General features: G+C 38.0%; 1 long non-coding RNA gene across 1 annotated transcript; it reads right to left on the bottom strand.

Annotated features, from left to right (window-relative positions):
* Positions 1-7,490: 7,490 nt before the first annotated feature.
* LOC120323401 lies at positions 7,491-11,879 on the bottom strand. The gene is made up of 3 exons (XR_005563790.1): positions 11,841-11,879; positions 7,961-8,038; positions 7,491-7,585 (listed from the first exon to the last, which is right to left on the bottom strand). It is a non-coding gene; the product is annotated as an uncharacterized LOC120323401 (long non-coding RNA).
* Between the last annotated feature and the right edge of the window lie 540 nt (positions 11,880-12,419).

Here is a 12,419-nt window from a genome sequence, read left to right as displayed (position 1 = left end):
CACACAGTTTTATTTGCAAATGCAATCCTTGGAATTAAGAGAAAGAAACAATTTTATGAGCAGAGGCAGTATGACAGCACTACAAGCAATTGTGAAATGTTTTCCACTAAAAAGCTGAAAATTAAGAGCTCTGTTGTTTGCTTTCTAGCAACTAAATGTTCACATTTCAGTAGGAAGCTAATTAAAAAGGAAAAAAAAATCAATCAAATGAGCTGGTGAAACAGTTGCTCTCCAAAAAACACACATTGTCCCAAAATAAAGAGTTTTTTTCTTGCATGAAATAGGAAAACCCAAACCAAACCAAAAGAACTACCATATACATATTTTTTTTCATGTAAATACCTCAATGAAATAATAACAAATTTGCACTTCACATCTCTCTCTAAATGAATATTGAGGAAATATGCAAAAATTACATAATCATTGTTTCCAGACAACAGGGAGGTGATCAGAGACAGCCAGAATGGGTTCACAAAGGACAAATCGTGTCTGACTAATCTGATCTCCTTCTCTAATGGAGCAACTGGGGGACAAGGGAAGAGCAACGGATTTAATCTGCTTGATTACTGTAAGGCCTTTGCCACAGTCCCACACAACATCCTTGTCTTTAAGCTGGAGAGATATGGGTTTGGTGGATGGACTATTCTTTGGATAAGGAATGGCTGGATAGGTGCATCCAGCTGGAACAAGTGTCCTATGAAGAAAAGTTGAGAGAAAGATGTCCTTGCTTGTGGCAGGGGAGTTGGATCTCCATGTTTGTCAAGGTCCCTTTCAACCCAAGTCATTCTGTAATTCTATTAATTGGTCTTGTAGCCCAGAGAAGGCTCCAGGGAGTTTTTATTTGCAGCCTATCAGTATAAAAGGGGGGTTACAAGAAAGGCAGAGGCTTTTACCAGATTCTCTAGAAACTGGAAAAGTGGCAACAGTTTTAAGCTAAAAGAGATTTAGATTAGGTATAAGGAATATATTTTTATGAAGAGAGAGATGAGATATTGGTACAGGTTGTCCAGAGAAGCTGTGGCTGCTCCATCCCTGGAAGTGTCCAAGGCCAGTTTGAACAGGGTTTGGAGCAACCTGGGGTAGTGGAAGGTGTCCCTGCCCATGGCAGGGGGTTGGAATGAGATCTTCTTTAAGATCCTCCAACCCCAACCATTCTCTGGTTCTATGATTCTAATACACACGTGGGAGGTTGAGTTTTTTTTGCAAGGGAGGTGACTTCATGTGCTGAATTAGAGTCATATCTACGATTGGCTATCTCTGATCACCTTCCCGTTGTCTCAAAAATTTGTGCATATTTTCCTAACATTAATTTAGAGAGAGGCATGAAGTGTAAATTTGTTATTACTTCATTCAAATATTGACATGAAAAAATTAATATTGAGCTCCTCTGCTTTGGTTTGTAGCCATACATCAATAATTGTTGATGAAATCAGAGACAGCAGTTAAAATGTCCTAAAGCAAAAACTGTTCAAACACTTAATTAGGTCCTCTATATTTCCTAGTTCCTAGTTAATATTTCTATATTATATAACTCAGAAGTAATTAAAAACCTGGCCTTCAGGACATGCTTGACCCTTTCATTTTAAAAATCAGTGAAGAAGTGAAAGAAGTAGTAATAAGAAAAGCTGTAGTGATTATGAAAGTTAATAAATAATGTATTCAAATAATATTATAAAAATCTACTGTCTTGCACAAAGATATGTATGTAATTTCAATGATTAAACAAATTTCCACTTTGGGCAGCCAGAGGAGAGAGAGAGAGAGCAATGATGGTCATTGGCTCTGCTTGGGAAAAATCCCTTTTAAATAATAAGGTAGCGAAACCTCATTATGACAATTGACATGGGAAATGAGTATTGCATAATTCCCTTCCAACATAACCCTGCTCCCGAAGGACACTGGTGTGTTAACCCACATTTTCTTTACAGATGGGTTTTGGAACAGTTGACTTCTCCAGAGAACTCCAGTAAGTGACCCTCATTATGCTATAAATTTTTTTTCTGGCAAGTCTTTATTTTCAGTGACCTTTGGGATATCTCAGGGCTCTCATTTGTCTCCCAAATAGAATTAAATAAATGAAAGAGGTTCAGACCAAACATTTTATTCTACTGACTCTGCAAAAGAGCCACTGATCCCCTCAGCTACCTTTTTTCCCTTATATAAGTGGTACTATAGAGTTTCTCCAGTAAAAAGAAATTGCTGTTAGAGTTGCAGGCAAGGGAGTAGATGTTTTAATCACAAACAGCAGTAACCTTAATAGAAAGTCGGTAAGATTTTTATTTTCTAGGTGACTGGAAAAAAGCAGTTGGTAAGAGAGAAAAAATTTTTAACAGTTTCTAAACTCTTTAAAACTTTTCAAAATTCAGCAGTCCAAAGAAGCCATCCCAGCAGTCATTCACACTGAAATGCCAAAGGCATCCATTGCAATTCTTAGTGAATCTCAGGGTTTAGGAACTTGTTCAGGACTTTTTACTTAATGCTGGATGAGCAAAGAAGTACAAGAGGTGCTGAACTCCTGCTGAGATAGAGTTTTACAGTGAACACCAGAGGGGTAAAATTAATAGTGTTGAGTGGCAAAGGGGATTCAGAGCTAAAATGTCTTGATGAAGCAGCAGAACTGTGAGGGCTCAGAGGCCATACCAGGTAGGAGTATCCAACCACCCAGATTGGTAACCAGCATCCTAAATTTTTGCGTGTTTTACACCCTCATGATCAAGATAATGCTGCAATGAAAACAGCAGAAAGTATTTTTTTATTCTCTTACTGTATGGTCTTTCTGTCTGGTCCTCACTCTTTCTACTCTTATTCAACTTCAATCTGCCCATGCTTTAACTTGTCTCAGCATCCCAATTCCTGAAAAATATTTTTCAAAGAAAAGCAGTTTTCCCATCTCAAAGCATGCAGAAACCTGAATCTGTGCCTCTGTGCAGGTTCCCTCCAAGACGAATTAAGGTTATTTATATACATAGACAAACATGGAAAACATGCACAAACAGGCTATGCCTGGGGCAGTGGAGCTGTTGAAGCTTATTTTCTACTTCACTAGGGTCCTAAATTCTTGGTTACCTAATAAAGCATAAGGCTTTATTAAGACTTTTTCCAGTGTTTGGGATTTTTATAAAGCCCCTTCCCTATATGGATTCTCTAATTAGGGATGAACAGATATTGCATCTTTCTCTGGACAGGGTCATTGATGTTATCTCTGTTCTCTCTTGTCACCTCTTCTCATGATTTTTATGATTTTGGCCGCTCTGTGAAATATGTCTGGCTAAAGCTGATGATTGTGAAAGTAAATTGGTCAAGAAGACTGAAAGATAAGAATTAAGGGTATTTTTCTAGCTTTACTGTTGGAATTTCCTGATCTGTTGAGATCTATCTTTGAAAAAAATGTTTCTTCATGGAGCAGATACATGAGCTGGTGCATGAGATCCAGCTGGAATCAGACATGGAAGAAGAAAGCTAATAGAGCTGGATTCCTTAGGTTATAGATTCACATGGTTCCATTAAAATCAATGGTCTGGGAGCTGCTAGCTGTGAAACCTTAATATAACTACTAACTCCCACATGCCAAACCATCTGACAAAGCTAAGGAACAATCTTTCTTTAAGATTTGGGTGTATTCCCAGCACACTCTAAGAAATAAAGTAAGATGTCTAAGTTAGTTGTGATCTCTGTCAGGCATCTCCAGAAGATAATTTAGCTGTGCTAAAACACCTGCTGGAAGTGCTTCTCTTTCTCCTCTGAGTATTTGGGAAACCTGGTAACTAATTTAGGCTAGGCACGTCAAAATTAGTTGTCCAAAGTTAGGTGAGATAACTCTCTCCTCAAGCAGTCTCTGTTTTATAACAAGCCACTTTATTATGCACAGGAATGCATATCCTTCAGGGCAAGAAATTCAATACAGGTGCTAAGAACAACAATTTATCAGCCTGTTATCTGTGACTTGGAAGGAGTGCACATTACTATTTGTGTCTGAGCTCCCCTGAAGGAAAATTTTATAAGCAATTTATTTTGTACAGGGAGAAGCAGTGTCCTGACACAGCTTGAGGGGATGACAAGGATCATAATATATAAATAATGCAATCTATAAAGATGAAACATTTAGAGGGATTAAAAATGCAATAAAAGTCCAGAAATAGCCATTTTTTGGACATAAGCAGGGAATTTTGCATTCACCTTTTTTACATACACAGATCAAATGTGCAGGCTGATTCACCACCCAATTACTGTGGGTTTAGTCTCCTATTGAGTGAAACTCTTTAGCATGTGCTGAAGTTAAGAAGTTATGTGATGCCACTGGTAGAAAGAGGCTCTTGAGTGTTTTTCTGAATCCGACCTTGCAGTAAGACAGGTCTAAAAGGTGGTTCAAGAGGTCATGCAGTCCAGCCATGTTGTTCAGCCTGTGAACTGTGGTTTCAGAGAATTTTGTTAATTGGAAGGTGATCCGAAAAACAAGCACAAAGTAGTTTAAACACCAGTGCAGACACTTCTGTGTACAAGGAAGCAGATCGAAGGGAAAGGGCTTAAAAGTAATGAATGAACTTTCAGTAATAAACACAGCCTTATTAGGTGGATGAATAAACCCATTTGGCAACACAGCATAAAATAAACTCTTTTTCACTCCCTAGAAAATATAATCCTCCAATGGTATCACTGAACTGTTTCCCTTCCTGTAATGATCTCATCTATAACTAAACATTATGTTTATCAAATTCACCAGGGGTCAAGATTAAACCAGCTGCAGCATTGCCTGCTACTTAACCATCCTCACTAACTGAAAGATTTTATTTAGGTCCAACTAAACTTTTGCTATCACATCTTTTCTCTTGATTTTCACCATTTTTAGCAAAACCGATTCCATCTCTGTCAATGTTCCCTTGAAGGCCGTGTGCTGTAGACCTCTGATCACCCCCAGCGCTGCCTTCTGGCCCCTCTCCAGTTGATTTACATTTTTATTGAAATTCCATGCCCAGAAATGAATGCAGATGTTCACCTGACAGCTTTCCAGGGCCAAGCGGAATGGAAGGAGTAGCTCTGATGTCCTCCCTTCCTTGTGACAGCGTGACACTCTGACTCCTGTTAAGCTCTTGATCCACTCTAATCCCCCCAATCCTTTACTGACAAACTGCTGCCCAGGGTGTCACTTCTTTACTTGTATCCCCCAAGTTACAAAACGATGGGTATGATTCACTCTGTTGTCATCAGCTGTAGAGTAGCTGGAATCCAGCACGTGGCATAATAAGCTTGTTGGTCTCAGTGGTCATCCTGGAAAGACTTATCTATTTTGAAGGTCAATACTACTCCTTCCTCTGACAGGTATCTTACATGGGAAGGTTGTTTCTTCCTTGAGGAGTCAGTATTCATTAACTGTGAGGGATCCAGATGACCAAATCAGACCTGAGACTTCATGCTTTGGTGATTCACACAAGGTCAGAGTAAGTCCAAACTCAACTGTATAGTTTTGTTCTTGTCTCACTGAATCACTTTCTTTTTTCTTTCTTTCTTTCTTTCTTTCTTGTACTAGTTCATCAAGGTGATTTTGAATTCTAATCTTGGTATCTGAAGTATTTCTAGCCTGGCATTGTCCCTGAGCTTAGGAAACAAACTCCATTTTTAAGCAGCCAACACAAGAAATGCACAATGTTAACTGACAGACCCAGAAAATGACTACAACATCCATCCTTTCATTTGGATAAAGAGTCACTGCTCCCTTTTTTCACTCGGCAGCAGCTTCATAAAGGGTTCTGAAGGGAGGGGAACATTTCTCTGAGCTGATCACTCAAGAAATAAAGGGTGACTGCCCAGGATATACCCTAGAAATGCCTTTGCTCTCCCCTCTCTCTGTCTCCTTGCAGTTGACTCTTGTGGCACAGGGGAGGGTGAATATCATAAACATGGATTTAAGCACTCCATAAACAATGATATTCTTTTAATGGGGAAAATAATGTCCTCAGTGCTGTCAAACGTATATATTTTAAACCAGTCATATGAAAATAAATCTCATTTTAGCACTACCGAAGTCTTCTCCTGGAATACTTAATCCTGGCTCCCATGGCAGCTCTGCCATGGGAAGGGCTGCAGAGCTGGGCCCACAGGCAGCAGTCACAGGTCGGTGTTGTTCTATTATTCATTGTTAGGTAGTCAGTAAATTACAGAGAGGAGATAGATGTCCCATTTTATGAGGCAATAACAGCCTGGATTTTAGCAGAGAACAAGTCACTTTGTGGATCTGGATTTCAGGCATTAAATCAAGGCCCAGTTGTTCAGCTATTATTTATATTTTATGGGTATTGCCAAATAATTTAAAAAACTGTGATTAATGCAACCCACTTCAGAACCTCTCCATTGTGCCACAGCAAATTAGCAAGGGTCTGTCTGAGTAAGGAAAGTTGATGTAGGAGAAATATCCATCCCCATTCCTTCTTTCTAAGGTAGTAGAACAATCTTAAATATCCAAGTTTCCTTCCATGTTTCTTCCTCTAAGGGTACTTGATCCAACAGCCCTGAAAGAGATGGGAATTCTCATGGAGAGAGTGGTCAGGCACCTTCTGGGACTTGTAGCTTAAGGACTTAATTTAATTTGACTTTGCTGCAAGCTGTTTCTGCTCTGAAGGGGAAACTCATCCTGTTGCTTTCAGTGGCACATAAAAGGTCAGCTTGTTTTCCTCAGACTTCTTCAAATATGTTTTCAAGTGGCATAATTCCAGCTATTCTCTTCTAGTAGAGCTTTCAAGTGGGGAGAGAAACACAAAATTTACCCCAAAGTCCACATACATTCACAGTGATAATATCTTGATCAATCAATCTTTCTCCAGATGACAGCAATACCTGGATGATGGAAAAACAACCCTTAATTTACTGCTTGAAACTTGCAGATTTAAGATGAATTTTAGCAAACTGGTCCTTTGTCTGTAAATGTTCAGAAATTTTTGCTTGGATGTATTTTATGTTCAGTTACCCATTTGACCACTGAATTAAACATTTTTTCGCTCACTTCCCAGTTGACCTCAAAATGTCCTCAATGCTCAGATATGCACAGATTTTTATCTGCAGGAAATATTGCTTTAAAGACACTTTTCAAAGCTATCACATTTACTTTTTCATTTAGTGAATACATCTGAGGGGGAGTGCTATCAGGATTAAGGCTTGTGCGCTGACTGAAAATGCAATAATTACAGTCAGTCAGTGATTCCTTTCTCTTCCTTTTGTTCTTCCTCCACCGTGATTCATAAATCAGAATAGAGAATTTCTTGAATTAAAAATTTCCCTGTGTAAAAACAAGATCACCTTAATTTAGTGTTTTTATGGTCCCTCCATGATGCTGGAAAAGTGGAAGAGAACCCAAATGGAGAAAGAATGGATTCAAGTACATCCTGCTGCATGGATCTTCTTTGTAACTCTCAATGCCTAGACAAGCTCTGGAAAAATCCACTGTGATTTCCAAAGCATTACAGTCACTTCACTGTCTAAGCTGGATAAGACATTCCTGCTTCAAGTTCATAAAGGAGTTTATTCAGAAACTTTGCCACAATTAATCAGAACTAGATCCAGTGTCTGTCCCAGACGACACGTCCTCACACACTTCCTGAAATATAACAGGGGGTTAAAAAATGTAGGATTAATTTTTTGAGTTACATATATGTGTCTATATTTTAAATGCTATATAATTTTATATATTACATATATAATCATATATGAAAGTATATGCATTATATATAAGCACACATACACATTAGATAATATTTTATATTCTAAATATAAATGTGATGATATATATCATGTATTACAATATACAAATATTTTAAGTAAGTGTTGTTTAAATATTATATATTTAGTTTTAAAGAATCATGGTATATTTTTATTAGTTTATTGCCTATTAGATTCTGAACAATTTCCCTTGTGGAATTTTATAATGTTGTTTATTTAGGCGTATATAAAAATAAATATTATTAACACTGACCTTAAATTCCAGCACATATTTTTCCTCTAAATAAGCTAAATACAACCATCAGTGCAGTGAAGCCCATGGCATCGAATCCTGTAAACAGATTTGAAGCCTTTAGCAGGATAATTATAGTCAGTTGTTCCCCATTTCCCAGCTAATGGCTTAATTGAGTGCTGGGAACATGTGATACTTACAGAAAAAAATCATCATTCTTATAATTGACTTTTCCATATGACTCTTTGTGTCATTTTGCGTGTTCTCTTGGGCACAGAATTGAAAGTCCCAATTTTTTTAAGTCTTTTCTGTGCCTCATTCAGGCAACAACTATGAATTGTGTTCCTGTTGCAACTGAGTATCATTCAGTAGGATTGCAGCATTCCTAAAATTACAGATAGGAAATAAAATCACTAATCTACACCTACTAATAGCACAGCAGGATGCTGCTGTGAGAAAAGATTGGCATTTGTTCTTCCTAATTTCATATCCATAGTACACATTAAGTTTAAGCTGCAGAATCAGGAGTCTACTTGGTTGCCTTCTTTGAACACCTAAACTACATGTTTATAATAAGATAACTGTCCCAGAAGAGACAATTTTTCAGCATAGATATTTTCATTGACTCCCCCAAAATTTCAGGCATTTAAATCATTCCTTTTCTCCTTTTTCCCCAATTTTTTTTTATTTTCTATCTTCTATTTTTTCTTTCAGAATTTATTCAGTTAAAAGACAGAAAGCAAATAAAAAGGGTTTGCAATTTCCTGACAGAACAATTTTTTTGAAAATGCCAGTGCAACAAAACATATAGGGAACTGTAACCATTATAGCTATTTTTTAGAGGTTATTACTTACACACTTTGTAACAGGATTGTTGCTTTTACTATAATAGAGGTGTCAAGGATCCCAACCTAATATTGGTTAACCCTGCTTTTCCTTGTGGATTGGAACAGGTGACCTCATGAGCTCTTGTGTAACCTGAGTTAATACATATACCCAAGTTCTATCCTACCACAACAATAAAGCAGTTAAAATATTGAAATAGTTTTCTTTGGAGTCATAAGATTTTGATTTTTCAACAGATTACTTGCATGGAACTAAATTTGAAAATGCCCTAATCCTTGTGGTAGTCAAAATCCATATTGAATAGGTTTAATAAACAAACCTGGTGCTCTTTTATTCTCTCTGGGTATTATTCCTGGCATAAATAGACAGATGTCATTTAGCTTTAAAGGATTTAGGACATGGCTTATCATGATCTTTGAGCACATTCACAAGGAGGAAATCCATAATGTCAGAGCACACTTTAACCTAACAGAATGCATTAAAACCAGTGCACTGAATGGACATCAACAACAAGAAAATTGAAGCAGTACAAGGCAAATGAAAGTCAAATGCATGTTGCTGGTTTTCAGTAGCATTGGTAAGTATAATTTCCAAAGTCTGTGGGTTTCAGTATCATTCTATGCCCTTAAACACAGATTGTATGTCTTTCTGTTTAAAAATATGTCTTCCACCTTAAACCCATATTGGTGAGTTATAGTCAAGAACTATAGCATTTTATTTTTTTAATGTGTAGCATTTTTTTGCTGGATGATATACCAGAGTGTGGCCATTTATGATAATGGTCACTGTTGCCCTCAACAAAATGACCTCTCTTTGAGACACAAATTCTCACTTGCTCAAACACATGGCATCCATTTATCCACCTGAAAAAAAGTTTATGCCAAAAGCAGAAAACTTAGTTTTTTGAACCATTTCTCCAACAGCAACCTCCCTCTTTTTATAGCCTTTCTTCTGCTCCAAGTTATTATTATTCTCATGCTGCACCGTATTTCACACCACAACATGTTTATTGGCAGCAATGTGTGATGTCCCAGGCAGCACAGGAATCCACAATTTACTGACTCCCTTCCCCTCCAGTGAGCATTAAAAGATGTTCCAATTGATCTCAGGATGCTCCTTGGTGGCCTTTGGGCTAACCTGAATGGCAGCTTGTCCTCTTGGTACCTGAGGTTTGGGCTGAAGCAGAGAGTTGAACTTGTATAAAACTCGTAATTCTTTGTGCTCATCCGATACTTGTAGTTTCTGTGTGCCCTGCACAGATTGTGCCCACACTTAGGAAGAATTATGACTTTTATCCTAAGTGCCATCCTCGAACTATCAGGTCTGTTGCCTATTTATATAAATTCTCATGCAACCCCTGCAGTCAAAATCAACCAGGACTCTGATGCTGCTTTCAACCTTCTATTTGCTGACAAATATTGCAAATGGTTTTCCCCAGGACCCCTTGGTAGAAATGGGTTCACAAAGGCTGGCATGTCTTGGATAATTTAAGGAGTGCTCTTAATTCAGGGTGAGCCTGTCTCAGTGATAGGAGGGAAATACAAATACAGGTTAGAGCTCTGTTCCCTCCCCTCAGAAGCTCTGTCAGTGCATCAAGCAAGCTCAGAAAACAGTGCAGGTGACCAGGGTGTGACTGTCTGCTCTGAGCAGAGCTGAAGTGGCCCCTGGACTCTTTTTGCTGTATCACCACTTGTTACAAAAGGTCTATGAAGGAGATTAGAGGGATGGAACACCCTTCATACGAGGAAAGGCTGAGAGAACTGAGATTGTGAGGCTCAGAGAAGAGAAGTGTTCAAAACCAGGTGGGATGGGGCTTTCAGAAACCTGATCTAGTAGAAGGTATCCCTGCCCGTGGCAGGGGGGTTGGAACAAGATGAGCTTTGAGGCTCCCTTCCAACCCAAACCATTCTATAATTCTATTACCTTAAACACATAGTACAAAAGTAGAGTATTAAATTTAGGTCCCTTAATCTTCACTTGAATCCTCCTAGAAGAGATCAGCTCCACCGGATACCCAGTGCCACTGGAAATGCTCTACTGTATCCAGGGCATCTTCTCAGAGCAAGTAGATGTGACCAGGATCTTTGGGAACCCACATCCTTGTGGAGAAGATGGGAATCTTTACAAGGTGGCCCAGGACATCAGTGTGATTTAAAAGCTGAGACTGTGGTTCCTCTGACCAAATGTGGGCATCCCCTGTGAGAAAAGATGAACTGCATCTACACTAATGACTTTATGATTATCTCTCCTCAACTATAAAAGGGAACTTGTTTCAAAGGTGATGCCCATAGGGAGAACACCCACACTAACCCTACCTTCAAACTCTCTTTGCAGTCAGTGAGGAGAGACAGACACCTTGTCTGGGACTGGAACAAGCTGCCATCTGGAAGTATTCATCTTTATCTGCAGATAGAGCTAGAGCCTAGAAACCACACTCTAAATTGATACAACTTAGACTTCATCGGCAAAAATACACTTATTTTAGTATCAGCTCTTCCTTTCCTAATCTATTAGAAGGATCCCTGTCCTTAGTGTAGATCAAATCACAGTAACAATAGCAATGCAATTTATCAGCCTGGTGAATTTTAACATCCTAAATGTACATGTAATTTAAGAACATATTGAATCTTTTTCTTCCCTAAATAAATGTTCTTAAAACTTAATTGTATTTCCCTGCATCATTTAGATTGAGAACATTGTTAAACATCCAGAGATGATGTATATTAGAAGTGTTAAAAGTGAGTTATGAACAAAGGGATATATAATTTCAGATGGAGTGATTTTCTGAAATATTTAAAAAATCCTGAAAAGTTTGTGGCAAATTATGAAAGGTGTTTAACAACTGTTAGGTCATGAGGTTATTTTAGAGGTCTGTGCATGCAGCTGAACTATCTTGTCCAAAGAGCCGGAAAATCTATAGAAAAGTGATAGTATTAATTTAAGAATACTTTAAACTGGACACTTTTTATCTGTTGTGCTGATGTGTCTGACAAATATTTATCCTTAAGCACAGTGAAACAGTAATGAAAAACTAAGCAAAACAAAATGACAGCACCTGTCTTGGAGGAAACTTCCGCCTGTCTTTTCTTCTATTTCATTTTGCCTTCGTCATGATGCCTACATCATCCCCGTAAAGAAAAAGTTATATTATTATCATTGGGTTAATGGTGTTGTCCAATCTATATTTATCCAATCTATATTTATCCAATCTATATTTAATTTTGTTGTAGTATTCCCCAAAACTGTGATGTTTTCAGCCAGGCTCTATTCTTCTAAAACTTTGAATATAGATTTGTCTCTGGGAGTTTCAGAATCATTATCCTCTTATGCAAAGCAGGAGATCAATACCTTGAAATATTTACTTATATACAGAGCTATGTGAAAACCAGGAATCGTTGATTAGGATTAGATCAGTTCATCTGTTCAAATATCTTGCCTCAAATTTTGGTCCAAACCAAGGGAATGATAGAAACTTTTCCTGCATGTTTTTGTGTTCAACACATGAGCTACAAATCCGCCTGGACTTGTGCAAAGTTTTGACACTGTCCTGCACAACATCCTTGTCTGGAGAGACAGAGATTTGATGGATGGATCACCCAGTGGATAAGGAATTGGCTGGGTGGTTGCACTCAGA

This window comes from Pipra filicauda, unplaced genomic scaffold (assembly GCF_003945595.2).
Source record: "Pipra filicauda isolate LSUMZ 115617 unplaced genomic scaffold, ASM394559v2 scaffold251_size2273266_pilon, whole genome shotgun sequence".
Taxonomy (NCBI): Eukaryota; Metazoa; Chordata; class Aves; order Passeriformes; family Pipridae; genus Pipra; species Pipra filicauda.
Note: the sequence above shows the minus strand (reverse complement) of the source record. Positions and strands in the feature narration are given on the sequence as shown.